The sequence below is a fragment of the Hylobates moloch genome, unplaced genomic scaffold (genome assembly GCF_009828535.3).
Source record: "Hylobates moloch isolate HMO894 unplaced genomic scaffold, HMol_V3 SCAFFOLD_1, whole genome shotgun sequence".
NCBI classification, from domain to species: domain Eukaryota; kingdom Metazoa; phylum Chordata; class Mammalia; order Primates; family Hylobatidae; genus Hylobates; species Hylobates moloch.
The window spans coordinates 142,093,140-142,112,539 of record NW_026652276.1 but is presented as its reverse complement, the minus strand read 5'-3'; the positions used below and the strand labels follow the sequence as shown (position 1 = coordinate 142,112,539).

Below are 19,400 nucleotides of genomic sequence, written 5' to 3'. Positions count from 1 at the left end.
AGCCATGAATACTGGACATTCATAACCCACAAGTGCCCAGACTATAAATTTGCAAGTTGCATTAATATGGCAGTAAAAGTCACTCTTCTGAAAGCTGCACTTGTAAAATATTTATAAATTCACATGGTTGTTCCTGGCAAATATCTACATCTGTCAGCTCTGTCTTTTTGCTCCCAAAGCAGCAGGGTTGGTGTCCTGTGTAATTCACAATATGTTCATAAAAAATTATTTTGAAAAATCAAGATAGAAGATATTTTATTCTAGGGGGCAATATATCTGCTCCTCCAATGGTATGGTGTTACTATTTGATCTCCTGAGATCTTTTCTCATCAAGTCTTTTTCTCTGAACAAGATTCCAAATTAGCAAGGCAAGTCCTGTGGAGTTGTTTTTAAAATCTCACATTAATATATATGTACAACACTGGTTGGGCATTAATATGTACAACACAGGCCGGGCATGGTGGCTCACACCTGTAATACCAGCACTTTGGGAGGCTGAGGCAGGCAGATCGCCTGAAGTCAAGAGTTCAAGATCAGCCTGGTCAACATGCTGAAACCCAGACTCTACTAAAAATTCAAAAAATCACCAGGTGTGGTGGTGGGCGCCTGTAATCCCAGCTACTTGAGAGACTGAAGTGGGAGAATCATTTGAACTTGCAAGGTGGAGGTTGCAGTAAGCGGAGATGGCGCTCACAGTCCAGCCAGGACAACAGAGTGAGACTCAGTCTCAAAAAAAAAAAAAAAAAAGTACAACACAGTGGAGTTTTTCCTTCCCAAGTCAATATGGATATCAATGTCACATGGTAAGGAATTTTCTATGTATATAATCTCCCTATAGTATTTAGGAGATGCTTCATATAGGAGACCTTCTAGATAGACCTGTCTAGATAATTTTTTTTTTCTTAAGACAAGAAAAAAAATTAAAAGACATCAGATTACATTTTCATATAGATGTATGCCATACAGATGTAGTCCATTGTTTCTAGGGGGAGAAAGCCCCCCAAAATCATACCTACTAACAGACTGAGTACTTGACAATAAAATATGCTGTTGTATTTGTATTTGTTTAATTTTTACTGCCATCTAGCTTTTCCTTCCCTCTCTCCCCATGAAAAAGGATTTAGGGGCCGGGCATGGTAGTTCACACCTGTAATCCCAGCACTTTGGGAGGCCAAGGCAGGTGGAGCACAAGGTCAGGAGATCGAGACCATCCTGGCTAACACGGTGGAACCCTGTCTCTACTAAAAATACAAAAAATTAGCCGGGTGTGGTTGCGGGTGCCTGTAGTCCCAGCTACTAGGGAGGCTGAGGCAGGAGAATGGCGTGAACCTGGGAGGCCAAGCTTGCAGTAAGCCAAGATCACGCCACTGCACTCCAGCCTGGGCAACAGGGCAAGACTTCGTCTCAAAAAAAAAAAAAGAAAAAGAAAAAGAAAAAGGATTTAGGTTATCATGCAAACATAATTGTTATAAAGACAGAACAGTTAAAGGTGAGATCAGAGATATAAAACACCAGATGGTATTATAGTCCTTAAATTTGGGAAGGTAATGCATCCCTTTGAAAATCTGATGAAAACTTTGTGCTCTTTCCCCAGAAAATGCAAGTAAGTATGTACGAACAAACAAAACACATAACACACACTTTTGTATACAAGCTCAGGCATTCAGAGACCACCAATACCATTCCACAGACCACCACAGAGGAAGGAGAAAGAAAATGTATATCAGGAAACTAGAATAAAATTATTAGTACCATTAAGCATGAAGTTTAGCTCTAACTTTTAGTCAATACAGAAGGGAGAATTGAATGGGTTTCGTAGATCTCAATGTTTAACAGAGAAATACACATCAGGTTTTCAGGAGACATATTTTGAGAGGAATTTGTCAGGCTAATGAGTCTCGGATTTATTTATTTATTTATTTATTTATTTATTTATTTTGAGACGGAGTCTTGCTCTGTCGCCCAGGCTGGAGTGCAGTGGCACGATCTCTGCTCACTGCAACCTCTGCCACCTGGGTTCAAGCGATTCTCCTGCCTCAGCCTCTGGAGTAGGTGGGATTACAGGCGCCCACCACCACACCTGGCTAATTTTTGTATTTTTAGTAGAGATGGGGTTTCACCATCTTGGCCAGGCTGGTCTTGAACTCCTGACTTTGTGATCCACTTGCCTCGGCCTCTCAAAGTGCTGGGATTACAGGTGTGAGCCATTGCGCCTGGCCTCAGATTTATTATTAAATACACAATGAACAATGCCTTTAACAGGAATTTTGCAAAAGTGCAAAACTATTTTCACATGGCCATTTTTACATTGTTCCCTTAATAAATCCTGAGGATATTCTTAATAAGTAGTAATTTTTATGAGTAGTTATACCAACTGAGCCTAGATAATCTGGCTTCTGTATCTGGCCTGACATAGCAACAAATGGTTTCTCTCTAGAGAAAGCTCCAGTATTCATAAGGCGCAATGTGCTTGCAGCAGCCTTCCTGGAACTACAACTAAGAAGCTGCAGCATCAGCAAGGCCTGCTGAGAAATTGTACAGACTCACTAACCCACACACCTGGCAGGACTCATGTGTCAAAAAGGTGACTCTAAGCAAGACGCCAAGAAATACATGAATTTAAGAGGCAAAACTAAAAACTATAAATAGGTTAGAGTGGGAATGAAGGTGTACCCTACTTGATTTCTGCTCACTGTGGAGAAGCCTATGGTTTATGCACTGATCTTATTTTGTCCGTTAAAGCCCCTCCAATCAGGTATATCACCTGGGGATGGGAATACTGATTCCATACCAACTGAGGAGTAGAAGAATTCAAAGCTAAAGAATGAAGAATATTATTGCAGATTAAGAATATCATTACACAGAAATTGACTGTCTGATTATGTTGATTCATCACATGCTGTGCTGGTGATCAGCAGCCCAAATGATATACATATACTTTTTTTTTTTTCAAAGAAATTGTCATGTAATCTTTTTAAAAGCAGTATGGACTGATACCTTACCAAGCCAGAAGAACAAAATTTCTTTTTCAGATGCTTATGACAAAAGGACTTGGAATTATCTGTCTAAATAATGTCAAAATAGCCATTATTTCCTTCCACAAATGAAGGAACAGGACTGGGGATTAACTTTGTGGGATTCAATTAATTTTGCACTTGGCATAGTATATGGAAACAGTTTACAACATTTGGGCTAGGAGACTCTGGGTTGAATATTTAAACCATTGCTTGAGACATAATCAGTGGATAGAAAATTCTAAGAACAGCAGCCCTACTCCAGAACTTCTAGTGGGTGACATCTGGGGTGAATTAAGTTTCTGTTCAGTCCCAGCTTTAGCTACAGATGTGGAGGTGTAAATGTGCTTTCCAGGAACTGTAGATTATATGAACATGATGTAGACTACTTTTATTAGGAGTTCAAGTACCACATTTCCAGAAATATAAAGAATGACAGCAAGGAAAAAAGCCTTTAGAGCTTAAATCACAACCCCATCTAATGAACTCAGAGGTGTTTTTCACTTACTAGGGTATTGCTTTTCAACTCCTGTAGCTTAAATGAATCTAGTGATCATAACAGTAAATATGGTTTCCAAAGGTATCCCAAGAGGTATCATTAGTCACATATTACATCCTTTTCTAATTTGTACACTTTCTATGTTTCAGGGTTTCACAGGACTGCTGAAACCTCCAGAATTTCATGTTTCCCTCAGCAGTCTACAATAACCCTTAATCTGAATGACATGTATTATTTCCTCAGCAAACATGTGATGTGGGAAGCTTAGTAAAAGATTTATTATAAGAAAAGGCTCGATGTTTTATTTCTTCCCCTAATTGAATTCATTATTGCTCTCTGTTTAGAAATGCTATGTTGATGTATTACACCTCAGAACAACTATGCACATGCCATCTGCAGCAGGAAGGTTTATTTGACTACAAATCAGGATACAGATGTTGGAGGGAAAGCTACGTATGCTAAGTCATAATACGTTAAAGCACATTTTAAATCTATATATCATGGTGGTCCAGCAGATTTTTATTTTTTTAAATTCGGTATTGGTACTTATGAAAATTCAGGAACTAGAAGCCCTCTCTTCATATACATGATAGATAAAGTGATAAGCTGCTGAGGTGATAGGTATAACCCTGTAGGTGGGGAAAGGGACTAAGTAACTTCAAAAGAAAAAGCTCACATTCTTATTCCGTAATACTAGTGAAAAGATCCACATTTAAAGTTGGCATTCTAAACCAAATGAGCAGATATGTCTTTTGGGAGTGTAAATGATCACAGTTTTATTGATCTTTTTCACAAATTTAGATTTTCACCCATTTACTAGAAGAGCATTTATTGAATACCTGTTACTTGCTGGTGACTCTAGGATGTGCTCTAGGATTTTATTAAAATGAGACAGTTATATTATTTTGATGTAAGAGGAGTTGTTTAATTTTTCTTTCTTTCTCCAGCTGTTCAAGTTCAGGCCCAATAATGGACAAATTGTCCCCAGAAAGTTTACAAGAATATATCAACTACTTCATTGGTTGAAAGAATTAGAGGAACCTTGGTCAGCACAGCTGAGAGGATTGCTTTCCTGAGAGATAACGTGATTCTCTTCCATTAGACTCACAAAAATATAACTCGATTGTATCAATCTTAAACAAATAAAATCTAGGATGCTCACATTTTCTAGAAGGATTAATGTTCTGTAGATCTATTGATCTTCTACATTCTTCTTAAAGTATCCAGGGTAATCATTAACAATACTTTGTTTTCATTTACTTGCCTGGTGTCTAAGGCTCTTTCAGCTCTCTACAATACATTTGCACTTTATTCATCATGCTTATTCTGTAGATAAAGACAACACATTACTGGCATTTGTAATCGAGAGACTTAAAATTTTTAAAAATAAAATTAGAGATAATCTAATGTTTAGATTAGGGTTAGATTTTTAAATAGGGTATAGAACTTCAAAAGAAGGTGGTTTTCTCTTTCCATGGAAATATTCAGAAAACAGTCTACCTTTGGTCTTCCGGGAAGCACAGGCAAGGGCAATGATTCAAGAAACCACTGTAAAAATGCAGATCTCACCCAGTAAAGGAGAGTATCTTACTTCCTATTAAGCATAGTTAGATGGGTGATTATTATTAATCATATATAGCATTTGCATAACAATGAAGTTTGGATGGCACTATCATATACTGTCTCATTTACCATATTAAGGAAGCATGTATTCATTCCTCAAATATTTTATGAATGCCTACTAGGTGCCAGACAGCATACTTTGTACTTGGAAGGCAAAGGTGAGTAAGACAAATTCTCAGTGAGCTTACTTTCTAGTTGAGGAATACAATGTTATTAAATATAATGTGTTATAATACAGACATGATGAAGTACTGAGGCAACAAGGGGTTACTAGTATTTTAGCCTCACTTTACAGAAAAAAAAACTGACCAAAAATATTGATATTAATATTATAGGGCAGTTTTAACAATTAAATGAGAGATTGTATTAAGTTACTTAGTACAATGACAGCCCATAGTAGTGAGTCCATAAATGTTATTTCAAAGAGGTAGCATAGAGTCATAGTTTGGAGAATGGATTCTGTATCAAACCTTTTGGCTTGGATCCTGGCTACATCTTAGTTTGTGTGGCCTTGGGAAAGTTATATGATATATCTAGATCTCAGTTTCCCCAGGGCTAAGATGGGAATAACAATCATAACCACTTCTCAGGGTTGTTGTTTTGAGAATCAAGTTGTCACACATGTTCAAAAGAAGTTATTCATGGTAAAGATCAAAGCTGGAAGCAGGTCCAGAAACTATATCACACCAAACTTATAGTTAGCCTCTCATAAAATAGAGATATTGTGGCCCTGAAGAGTGAGATGTCCTTATTTTTACCATAGGGAGGAGAACTCCCTAGCAAATAGTTCAAGCTAGGAGAAGGCAGCAACGAATATTTGGCATCTTGAGGGTTAGAGGGAAAACTGGCCTGAAGAGAGAGGGCCAAAAAGAGAGGGAAAGCATGGTGTGACACCAGTAGGGGTTAGGGGAATGCGAGTCGCGCAGAGGTTGGACTGAACAAAGCAGAGGGAAATGGCTTCAAGAAGAGAGGAGGAATATGCCATCCACACATCTCCTAGCACTAAATAAAGGATAATCTTTCCAATATGTCCAATCTGTATTTTGCTAAGTGGAGGGTATTTATTTTTATTGGATAATTCCTAAAATGTTATAAACAGAGCTTAACTAAGTAAGAGTATCCAAAATAGCCCAATAATTATCTTTCAAGGTGTCTGGTACCAACATGCTCTTTTCTGTCACTTGGATTCCCACAAAGAAACTGTTGGACATGAAAAAGAGGCATATATTGGTTCATAATATGTCTCATGATACTGAGAGAATTTTCCTGATTGCAATTTTTCATTTCATTTTTTGAATGAGTGATTTAAATGTTCTTTCTGTACATAATGGGATAGGAATTGTATAACTATTACCACAATCCAATTTTAGAACATTTTCAGAGAATGAAGGAGTTTTAACCTGTGATTTAAATGCTACCAGTTTATGGATCTCTGTTCTTGTACCAGAGACAATCTGAAGATTCTCTCCAGAAGTAAACATCCTAACCAGCTATCACCAACATTAAAACAAAGAGCCTACTTTACTTTTTGAGTGGCTAGCTTCCTGTGAAAGAATATACATTGTCTCTCTTCTTTTGTTACCTTTCTGATAATATTGGCTATGCTATAGGCCAATGTATTACATTAGAGAGCATTTCGAGGAAAAAGTCAGTTAAAGCTCCTTATATATATTACAATTTTCTCCTATACATCATTATTACTAAAATGATTCACAGCTAGTGTAGCATGTTTAGGCAAGCTCAGATACTTGGCAGTGAAACACAATTCTTTTAATAGCCTAGCTCCAATGGGTAACCCTTTGAAAAAGGCATTTATTGTTAGTTCTGTTAGCTATTGAACCAGTCTTTGCATACTTCGATGCATAAGCATACAAATGGAAATTTTTATTTTAAGTTCTATGCTATACTTTGCATATGAAACAGAAGTTCTTTACCTTTATTGTGGGAAATTCAAATGTATTTCCTCCTCTATAAAGAAAATTAATCTGAGAACAAGAGTCTACTTTGAGATTGCATAGAAAGGGCAAATATACCCTCTGATATGCTGCTTACTCCTGACCCCCACCCCACCTCATTCCAGTACCCTCATTAAGAAGAAGCTGTCAAAGTACTTGAACATCATGAAATAAGAATGGTATTTCAACAAAAGATCAAATGCTTAGAAATCCACACCCGAAACCAGGTTGTTCTTTCATTCCTAAATCAATAAGACGGCAAAAACAAGACCGTATTTGAGCTGGCAAAACCTCCTATGCCCTTACATTCTGTGAAAACATAAAAGGAAAAAAGAATTCTTCCACATTCTTTACATGATTTTCCATGAAAGCACTCATTAAATGATGTTTACATATAATGATGACAGAGTGTAGATGGGTTTACTGCTTGGCATTGGAAGGGCAGTGCCCCGGAGTCTTCCTCCAGTTCAATCTTGAAAAAATAACAGTCCTTTTAGTTTTTTTTTTATTATTATGCTTTAAGTTTTAGGGTACATGTGCACAACGTGCAGGTTTGTTACATATACATACATGTGCCATGTTGGTGTGCTGCACCCATTAACTGTCCTTTTAGTTTTTAGTGTACAAACTTGGCTCAAACCATACCATAAAGTACTTTTGTATGAAGACTGCCATAAAAAAGTCACTGCAGAATGCTCCACTGTCAGTTAGAGTCAGCACAAGCTAATGCAGGCAAGTTATGCACATTAAAATAAACAGCAGAGAATTGGGTGTGAAAACAGTATCAATCAGGTGTGTCCATCTGACCGTTATAACTTTAAAATATCTGTAGAGCAAAGCCAGTTTTTGTCAAGGTCACTTACTGCTCAGAAAAAGCTTTTCAGCTTCAACAAAAACATCCAAGAAACAAAACAAGATTTTAAAAAAATGATGTTCAAATAGGTGTGTTTCATTTTATGTCACCTGTAAGAAACAGCATCTCCATCTAACATGAGATTCCCATTCCTATTCCTCTGTAAAGGCACAGTTCTGATAAGTTCAAGGAGATGTTTGAAAAATGAATAATCACCTATATTATCATTTCTTTGAGAGTTAATGTGGCTTTTATTGAAGGAAGTCGCCTGAAAGGCTTTTATTGGACAAGCTGTAGGCTTGTCCCCCAGAGAGCTGCCTCACAAAAATTCCTTAGAATATGAAAACTCTCCTATTAGCATTAAATTTCAGGCATTATATCTTCAGAAAGCCCTTGTTAAATTTACATTTGCTGTCTATTGCAGTCTGTAAGGTTTAACGCCAAGCTTTGGATATTTAGATTAGCCCTCTCAATCTCCATTTTACTATCCTTCTCTTTGGAGAGATTAGATAGCTAAACACAGTTTTTCAGAGCACAGACTCTGAAAGTCAAGAATTGGCCTTGCCACTTAATAGTATGACTGGTCAGCTTATACTTACACGGTAGCCTTTCCAGAATACTCTGAGAAACACTATAAAGTGATAGGGATGCAGAAACTGAGCTTATTGAAAATGGAAGAAACAAACAGTAGACTGGTAGCTCCTAACCAGGGAAACAGAGCAGTCCACAGTTCCTGAGTGATTGTGGCCCCAGGCTAAGAAGGTTAACTTACAGTTTCTCAAGTATAAAATAAGGATGAAACTAATAGTATCCAAGTGCTCGGCACAGTGCCCAGCACACAGTAAGAGCCCAAAAGGTGTTAGCTATTTTTTTCCTTAGGTCCTTAAGAGGCTCTGGCAGCTGAGAAAGAATGAAAAAGGGCAAGAGTGCCCAAGATACTGAAAAGAAAGAAGGCCAAGGGGAATAAGGTGGCTCTAGCCCCCGCTGTCATGATGAAGCAGGAGGTTAAAAAAGTGGTGAATCCCCTGTTTGAGAAAAGGCCTAAGAATTTTGGCATTGGACAGAACATCCAGCCCGAAAGGGGCCTCACTTGCTTCATGAAATGGTCCCACTATGTCAGGTTGCAGTGGCAGAGAGTTATCCTCTGTAAGCGGCTGAAAGTGCATCCTGCAATTAATCAGTTCACCCAGGACCTGCACCACCAAACAGCTACTCAGTTGCTTAAGCTGGCCCACAACTACAGACCAAAAAAGAGAAAGACAAAGCAAGAGAAGAAGCAGAGGCTGTTGGTCTGGGCTGAGAAGAAAGCTTGCAGCAAAGGGGACATCCCCACTAGGAGATCACTTGTCCTTCAAGCAGGAGTTAACACCATCATCACCTTGGTGGAGAACAAGAAGGCTCAGCTGGTGGTGACTGTATATGATGTGGATCCCATCAAGCTTGTTGTCTTCCTGCCTGCCTTGTGTCATAAAATGGGGGTCTCTTCCCCTGCATTATCAAGAGGAAGGCAAGACTGGGACATATAGTCCACAGGAAGACCTGGATCACTGTTGCCTTCACACAGGTGAATTCGGAAGACAAAGAAGCTTTGGCTAAGCTGATGGAAGCTATCAGGACCAACTACAACAACAGATACGATGAGATCTGCCGTCACTGGGGTGGCAATGTCCTGGGTCCCAAGTCTGTGGCTCACATTGCCAAGCTTGAAAAGGCATAGGCTAAAGAACTTGCCACCAAACTGGATTAAATGCACACTGTTGAGTTTTCTGTACATAAAAATAATTAAAATAATACAAACTTCCAGAAAAAGAAAAAGGGCAGGAGACCACCCATTGCAGTGGGCTATGCACTGGCTGAAGAATTCTTTTTTTTTTTTTTTTTTTGAGACGGAGTCTTGCTCTGTCACCCAGGCTGGAGTGCAGTGGCATGATCTCAGCTCACTGCAAACTCTACCCCCAGGTTCAAGTGATTCTTCTGCCTCAGCTGGGATTACAGTGATTCTTCTGCCTCAGCTGGGATTACAGGCACCTGCCACCATGCCCGGCTAATTTTTATATTTTTAGTAGTGATGGAGTTTCACCATGTTGGTCAGGCTGGTCTCAAACTCCTGGCCTCAAGTGATCTGCCCACCTCAGCCTCCCAAAAGAATCCTTCATCTTTAATTTGCAGTGAGAAAGAAAGAACCACATAAGACTCTGCAATGGAGATAGTGGAGTACGAGATTAGCCAGGGACAACCTTCTAGTTTAATGTGCAGAGTTCTGTGAATCTTTCCATACTAAGTTTTCAGGAGCCTCCCCACCCTGAGTCTGGGTGTGCGGCCACTTTTTGATCCATTGGCACATAAGGCAGACACTGTGCCTAGTCTAAACAAGAAATGTTTCTCTCTTCTTCCCTGGTAACAAAACTCCAATTTGTATTCAGGTTTTTGAAAGAGATCCCTTGATTTCAGGAAGGGTAGACCCCTTTTCAACAAAAAGGAATGAGCTGAAATTGGTCTAAATCAGTCATAGTAATTTCCTTTTCTTTCCTCAGGGATTGGCCGATGAGTGGGCACATGACCGAATCCTGGCCAAGGAGAGAAAGGGAAAGTCCACTAGGGAAGGCTGTCTTCCTAATAAAAAGACAAGACTCCACAAGTAGAATGTCCCTACCTGTCTTCTTTCTTGTCCTGAACATGGATATGGTGACTGGAGCCACAGTAGCTATATTCTGGCCAGGAAAATGACGAAGAAGCTGGCCCTGAAATCATTAGATTACTGAACTGACTCAGGCAACTGCCTACCTCCAGACTTCTTGTTATGTAAGAAATATGAAGCTCCTTTGTTTAGGCCTGTACAGATGACTTTTCTATTTCTTGCAGTCAAATGCATTCTGATACTGTGCTTTGTCTACTTATTTCTTACCTCTGCCCTCTGACAGATGAGGCCCAACCCATTTTTCTTACTTGGCTTTATTTGAACAAAGATTCTAATAACCACAAGAAACCACTCGGTTGATCAACTCATAATATAAAAGGAAACAGTCATGTTCTGTAATAAGTATTTTGTATCCAATTGGTTTATAAATTGAAAACACAGGTTAAGCAGAAAGATAAAATCAAATACAGTCTCTTGCCTACTTACTTCTCATCTCTCTCTCTCATTTAGTTCAAAGAGACATAAAGTGACACCACTCCATCATTTTTGACAGAGCCACATGTGTAATGCAAAACATATGCTGAAGTTTTGTAATTACCTGGGTTCCTTCAGCAGAAGAGGGATGAGCTCATTGTATGTTCATGGTCTCTTCTCCTTCTGTTTCACCTGCTACCATACCAGGTTGATGCCCTCTCAGACATCAGTTACTACAAGCAATAATTGTCATTATTATTCTAATGCCTTACATATGAATGCTGTTTGGCAATATTTCAGAGTGCTTTTAAATTAGTTCTCTCCCTGAAGGCTCACAACTCTACCACTTACCTGTCATATCACTCCCATAAAAGATTACTATAGAGACTCTGAGGGAGGGAATCCTCATTTTAGAGGAGAGATGTCATTTCCCTTCTCCCTTAAGTCTAGCTCTGCTGCAGGCACAAATGGCCTCCTACTATCTGTTCAACACCACTCATCTCCTAAACTAATCATGACCCAGCACCAAGAGGGTTGTGGAGTTAGTCTTGCTGCCTATAGCAAAGTAAAAATTCACAAGCCTGCCTATGGCCCTCTGGTCCTTCATCCTAGTGTAGGTATTTTTCCCACTCTGATCAGACCTCTGCTAGGATTTTCTAAGGTGATATTGGAATCTCTTACTGGAAGAAGAGTTCTATTCGAATCTTGGGCCTGATTCACTGCCCAGCCTTTGCCAATCACTTATGCCCACAGACTAGATTTCTGTTCTAAACTGGATTGATCTTCTACTAAAATATAAGTAATATGAAGCCAGAGAATGTGCTGTTATTTTATTGCACTATCCCTAGCACATAAAACAGATTCTCATTGATTCACAGCAAGTGATTGTTAAATATCTGTTGAATGAATGAATGACTCTGATAACTGTTCCTCACTAGAGGTTTTGGCTACTGTGTCCTAAACATCAGATTAAACTCCTTGGATACTGACATTAACCTAAGCCCATTCATAGCTGCCTTACCTCTTCAAATGACAAATATGAGCTGTTAGACACCTCTTCACTACAGGCCTCCTGTTTCCACCTTCTTTCCTTTTTCCTACTGACCCACGCAGATGAGGCCTCAGGATGCCAAGCTCTCAGCTGGATCTGCCTAAAATACACCTTGATAAAACAAGACTTCAGAGAGATTATAATACCCTAACAGGGTAGTCCCTAAAAGTTGAAGAGCACTGAAAATAAACCTTGTCTCTTTTATTTCTCCAGATGGCCAATACGTAGATGAAAAGACAATCAACTATTATATATTAGCTATCAGGGAAAGGCAAATCAAGACCAAATGAGATACCACTTTACACCCTCTAGGATGTCTCTAATCTAAAAAGACCAATAACAAGTGTTGATGAGGAGGTAGAGATTTTGGAACCCTCATACATTGTTGGAGGGAATGTAAAATAGTGAAGCCACTTTAGACAATGGCTGGGCAGTTCCTCAACATGTTAAACGTAGAGTTACCACATGACCCAGCAAATGCACTCCTAGGTATTTACTCAAGAGAAATGAAAACATATGTCCATACAAAACTTGTCTGCAAATGCACACAGCAGCATTATTCATTATGACCAAAAAGTGAAAAAAAATGTAAATGACCATCCACTGATGAGAAATAAAATGTGATGTATCTGTAGATGAAATGATATTGTACAATAAAAAGGAATAAAGTACTGCTACAAATAACACAACATGGATGAACCTTGGAAACATTATGCCAAGTAAAAAAAGCCAGACACAAAATACAACAGCTTATATGAGTCCATTCACATGAAATGTCCAGAATAGGCAAAGCCATAGAGACAGGAAGTAAATTAATGGGTGTCAGGGGCTGAGGGAAAGAAAAATGAGGAATGAGTGCTAGTGAGTACAAGATTTCTTTTTGGGGTGACAAAAATATTCTAAAACCAGAAAAGAGCAACAGTTGTACAACTTTTTGAATATAATAAAAACCAGCAATTGTACTTTGTTTTCTTTTTTTGAGACAGAGTCTTGCTCTTGCTCTGTCGCCCAGGCTGTAGTACAGTGGCACAATCTCGGCTTACTGCAAGCTCTGCCTCTTGGATTCATGCCATTCTCCTGCCTCAGCCTCCGGAGTAGCTGGGACTACAGGTGCCCGCCACCAGGACTGGCTAATTTTTTGTATTTTTTAGTAGAGACGGGGTTTCACCATGTTAGCCAGGACGGTCTCGATCTCTTGACCTTGTGATCTGCCTGCCAAGGCCTCCCAAAGTGCTGGGATTACAGGCGTGAGCCACCACGCCTGGCCGATTGTACATTTTAAAAAGATTAATTTTATAGTATGTGAATTATATCTCAACAAAGCTGTTACAAAACAACAACAACGAACCTCCTCCTTTCACAATGTTTTTGGGGCCAGAAGACTAATATGAGATGAGGCTGAGATGAAAACTGGATCTTCTGCTTCTTCCCTCTTCTTCCTTCCTTCCCACTGCTCCTCCCAATCGCTCTATCACTGTTGCCCTGAGGCACTCACCTGCTCCATCAGTCCCCAGAAACAGTAACAGATACAGAGGCAACGGAAAATCACTTTACCATGCTCCCATTACCGCAGCCCATTAAAGCCAGGGACAAACTGCTCTAGCTGTCCAAAAGCAAAAAAATGCCTTTGTCTAGGACAGCATTCTTCTCATAAATTACAATAATGCAAATATAAAATATAAATTTTTTCATCCTATTTGTGAACTAAAACAAAATACTGAAAACATTTTCATTTTACCTTTAATATATTCTTAAAGTAAAGATAATGGAAATCTGAATTATAAATTTTTTACTTACCATTTAAACCACATTGTTTCTATTTTATTTTCCTCTTATTGATGAGCAATGAAAATTCCTTTGTTACAAAATATAGAAAAATATGTTCCTTGGATAGTCTAACTTCCAGAACCACTATATATTCCGTCTTTGCTTTCAACAATTAATTCTCAGTCTAAAAGGGGAAAACAAGATAATCCCTCATTTAAATGATCAATGGAGGGGAATTCATACAGAGTAGCAGACAACTCTCACAACTCTATCATTCAGAACTTAACAAAATTTTAAAAATAATACTTCAGAAACACAAATATATCAATTTTTTAACAGCAAATTTTTCTGTCTCTCCTAGGCTTCTAGCACATATATATCTCCATTCTTGAGCCTTACTACATGCCAGGCGCTGTGCTGGTACTTCACATATGTTATCTCATTTTATTCTCATTACAATTCTTTCTGTCAACCCAGGAGACTTCCAGTTTGAGACAAGAGAAAAAAGGGTGGTAGTCAACTCGGGAATTGAGTTGGGGTACCTGCTTCAAAATATCTCTTTTGATTTGTTATTTTACCCATTTATCCCACCATTAAATCTCACCCCTGGATTTGACGATTTTTCTCTCTAGCTTAAGCTATAATCAAACAGGACTGAAGTCTCGTAGATTCTGGAAGCTCGGATTTAAAGCAAGTGTGGTAAGGACAGGCAATGGAGACCAGAGAACCCACAGCCTAACTCAGCAGTTTGGCCCAAGGAGCTGTCCCCATATGAAGATCATTGGTCACAACTCTTATTTCTTAGAAGGCCCTGACAGATGTGATTCTACAAGGACAGAGTTGTTTTCAGAGTCCCTGTTTTCTTGGTTTGTTCATCTCCTACCTGCTATTTCACTGGCTTCTGATAAAAGATTGTTTTTTAAAAACTCTGTCTACCCACTACTAAGGCTGAGAAAGTTTGAGTGATTTGCCCAATATCACAGAGTAAGTGACAGAACCAAGCAAGTGATTGAACCCTCACAAAGTTGGTGTTCTCTTACTTCTCGGCATTTTTTTCCCCACTATACTAGTATAATTCATGCATTGTTAAGAAGTAACCCAAAAAATGTTTGTTTTGGGTCCCTCCAACTACTTACTTTACTTCCCAAATATCATTTCCCTGATGCCTTCTCAAAACTGACTTTCAAATTGTTTTATTTATGCTTGGATGAAAAATGGCTAAATGGCTGGCTTTCCCAGAATATCTTCATTTTGATAAAAAACAAAATTTAAACTAAAACAGTGAAGATTTAACTTTAGAATTTCAAACATTATGAAGAATGAAGGTTAGCTCAAAGTATGACTAAGTGGATTTAGCAGAAATATCTTAAACTTGGAAAATATGAAAGACCCTTCAGCAAACTGAAACATGTTTTCAGCATTACACTACTATAAATAGAGCTATAGTTCAAAGAGGGTTTTTTCCAGGCTCCTAATTTAAATCAGCAAAAGTGTGGTTTCAGGTTCCCATAATACGAGCCATCTGATGGGATATTTTATCAAAAAATATGAAAAACAATATTGCTGTGATGCTTTTAAAGGGGAGATAAGAAGAATGGCTGTTAGCCGAAAGTCCTTTATTCTTGATTTAAAGAAAAAAGACAAGAGGGAAAGCCATGCTTTTTAAATTCTTCTCAGTCTGGTTTCTCTGACAAACCTGTTTGATAGGCATCAGGGACATGAAGCAGTGCTTCCAGGGAAAAAGTAGCCATCACTCATGGTTCATCGGATTTCTATGACAGAATGATCACATTCTGTAGAACCTGGCATAAGCACATCATTATTAAGCCTTGCTTTAGCATTTCTTAACTGATCACGGATGCTGCAGTCCTCGGTGGCTCCTCTCTGTTGGCACTGTTTGTAGTTATTTGACCTTTTCTCAGTGGATAATCCACAGAGAAAGCCCTAATTACTTCCCCAGCTTTGACCAGCCAGCAGTGTGAATAATCAATGACACTCATTTAGGTATTGCACAATCAGATGCTTATGGTGTTTAAAGAACATTTTTCCATTGACCTGCCACAGCTGTAAGACAATTACAAGCAGTAAAGCTGCTGTTGTAATCACAAGATGACCAGGTGACCTTGTAGGTTTAAAGTTGATGACTGGGGCCTTGACTGGGACGTAGTCATGATACAGAACATATTTTGGGAGAGAAAGGAAGCTTCATTGTATACTAATGTGACATGCTCAGCCCCAAGAGCAGTGTTCGGAAATATTGACAAATCACAAGACTCATATTGGCAGGTAAAATTCAGCATTTATATCCATGGCCTCAGCTACTTCTTTCCATTGTACATAAAATAGTAAATAAATAAGAATAGAAAAAATATTGAACTCTATCCATACCTCTCTCTAAACTTTTTAAGGTAGAAATGAAGATAAAAATGGAAGTAAGTTGTCCTATCTAAATAGATATTTACAGGTTTCTAGGATGTTAAATTTTTTAATGTATTCAAATTGCAATGAATCCTTATGAACTCTCAGGCTGACTTCCCCCACAAAGATCACTATTAAAAAGATGTGAGGTCTGGGGTTCTTTGAAATAATGACTAATTACCAAATTACATATAAAGCTATAACATAAGTTGTAGGAAAATGGAATGTGATTTCTAATAGAGTATTGTTCCTGGAAACACTACTGTATTGAAAATCCTTTGGCAACAAGAATTGATCATCTAAAGTTTGGGAAACGTAGGATATGATATCCTTTTCACGGAGATTTACAATGTACAATTAGCATATTAAAGGTTCTGGAATGTGTTTCTCAAAACAATTTTGGGAATGCTAGTTTATAGGTCTTTTTTTCCTTGTTATTACCATCTTATATAAGAATTGAATTTATAAATATGGGTTTTTGTCTCAGAATGTGAATGAGTAGACTTCTACTTCACTTTTCATAAACTTTTGTACTTATTTATTAAAAGGAACACAAAATAAGATCAGTAAAAACAATCAAGAAAACAAGTTGGTAGAACAATGAAACAGTTATGTTCCTGGCAGAAAAGATGAAGAAAAGGACATGTCCTAAATTAGGGGCACAGCAGAGGAGAGTTTTGGAATGGAAAAGGCCTCAGATAAAGGAAAGGAAGGGAAGGTGTGAGGTTAACACACAGACCATCTTCTCCTTTTTCAAACTGAAGGCTGTTCTGATTTAAACTGGCAAAAGAAGGCAAACCAGCTCATCGGCATGCAATTGATGATTTATCCAGCTTGCTGTCAGAGACAGCACTGTGTAAAGACACAGTAGAGAATGAGGAAAAACAGGCAAACCTTAGTGAGTAAGCCAAGAAAAATGTGTAGTAAAAAGACTACACATTTGCTGGTATGATCTTGATTAATCCCAAAACAGATGAAGCTTTCATGTTTGGGGTTCCTAGGATATGTAATGCAAATTTTTACTCATACTAGCAGAATCCAATTCATAGTATTTGTAGTAAATGAGCTGGTTTTTAAAACATCACTTTTAGGTTCAGCAGGCATCACTGTGTTTTCCTTTAGTGTTTGCCATGTTTGAGTGATATTTATCATTATTTCCTTATATATGTTTATTGCTTTGTTGGAAGATGAGGCCTATATTTTTCTGCATTATATAGCACCCCAGGATTAAGGTGGATTTACCTCTCATTCTGCAGTACTGTCTTTCAAGGACCCAATAACTCTGTATAACTAGTTCCAGTTTGTAATGTGTCTGGGAATTTTTTGACTTTTGGAATCCATTGATGTCCTCCAGAAACATTCATTCTTAAATGTTGCCAAACCATCAAGAATATGAAGTTATTATAAGGTCAGTAGTAACAGGCAGTTAGAAACATAAGGGGAAAGGGGTTGAGAGGCAGAGGCAGCAGCATCAGGGACATTTACCCATGCATATTGCTGACCAAGTAATTTTTTCTGCAATTCTGTAAAACACAGTCTTTTAATTAAAGGCCTCCCAGTGAATGTGGAAAGATAATGTGTGGAACGTATTCAGGATTGCTACCCCTAGTCATACCTTTTACCTCCTCAACCCTTTAATATCAGTTTACAGCCTTTATATAGCTGGTAGCACCATAGATCCCATTCTAAATCTGAGCAAGAAAAGAATAAAAAAAACGAACAAAGCCTCCAAGAAGGCTGGGCGTGGTGGCTCACGCCTGTAATTCCAGAACTTCGGGAGGCCGAGGCAGGTGGATCACGAGGTCAGGAGATCGAGACCATCCTGGCTAACACGGTGAAACCTCGTCTCTACTAAAAATACAAAAAATTAGCTGGGCACAGTGGCGGGTGCCTGTAGTCCCAGCTACTCAGGAGGCTGAAGCAATGGCGTGAAATGGCTGAGGGAGGCTGAGGCAATGGCGTGAAATGGCTCATTTCCAAGCTCCTAATTTAAATCAGCAAAAGGGTGGTTTCAGGTTCCCATAACACGAGCCATCTGATGGGATATTTTATCAAAAAATATGAAAAACAATATTGCTGTGATGCTTTTAAAGGGGAGATAAGAAGAATGGCTGTTAGCTGAAAGTCCTTTATTCTTGATTTAAAGAAAAAAGACAAGAGGGAAAGCCATGCTTTTTAAATTCTTCTCAGTCTGGTTTCTCTGACAAACCTGTTTGATAGGCATCAGGGACATGAAGCAGTGCTTCCACCATAAACCTACTCGGGAGGCTGAGGCAATGGCGTGAAATGGAGTGAAATGGCTGAGGGAATGGCGTGAACCCGGGAGGCAGAGTTTGTAGTGAGCCGAGATTGTGCAACTGTACTCCAGCCTGGGTGATAGAGCGAGACTCTGTCTCAAAAAAAAAAAAAAAAAAGCCTCCAAGAAATATGGGACTATGTGAAAAGACCAAATCTACATCTGATTGATGTACCTGAAAGTGACGGGGAGAATAGAACCAAGTTGGAAAACACTCTGCAGGATATTATCCAGGAGAACTTCCCCAACCTAGCAAGGCACACCAACATTCAAATTCAGGAAATACAGAGAATGCCACAAAGATACTCCTCGAGAAGAGCAACTCCAAGGCACATAATTGTCAGATTCACCAAAGTTGAAATGAAAGAAAAAATGTTAAAGGCAGCCAGAGAGAAAGGTCAGGTTGCCCACAAAAGGAAGCCCATCAGACTAAAAGCTGATCTCTCAGCAGAAACTCTACAAGCCAGAAGAGAGTGGGGGCCAATATTCAACATTCTTAAAGAAAGAATTTTCAACCCAGAATTTCATATCCAGCCAAACTAAGCTTCAAAAGTGAAGGAGAAATAAAATCCTTTACAGACAAGAAAATGCTGAGAGATTTTTGTCACCACCAGGCCTGCCCTAAAAGAACTCCTGAAGGAAGCACTAAACATGGAAAGGAACAACCAGTACCAGCCACTGCAAAAACATGCCAAGTTGTAAAGACCATCAAGGCTAGGAAGAAACTGCATTAACTAACAAGCAAAATAACCAGCTAACATCATAATGACAGGATCAAATTAACACATAAAAATATTAACCTTAAATGTAAA

At 38.7% G+C, this 19,400-nt stretch overlaps 1 pseudogene; it reads left to right on the top strand.

The window, feature by feature from the left end:
• Positions 1-683: 683 nt before the first annotated feature.
• On the top strand, positions 684-9,691 carry LOC131383647 (large ribosomal subunit protein eL8-like; annotated as a pseudogene).
• Positions 9,692-19,400: the final 9,709 nt, after the last annotated feature.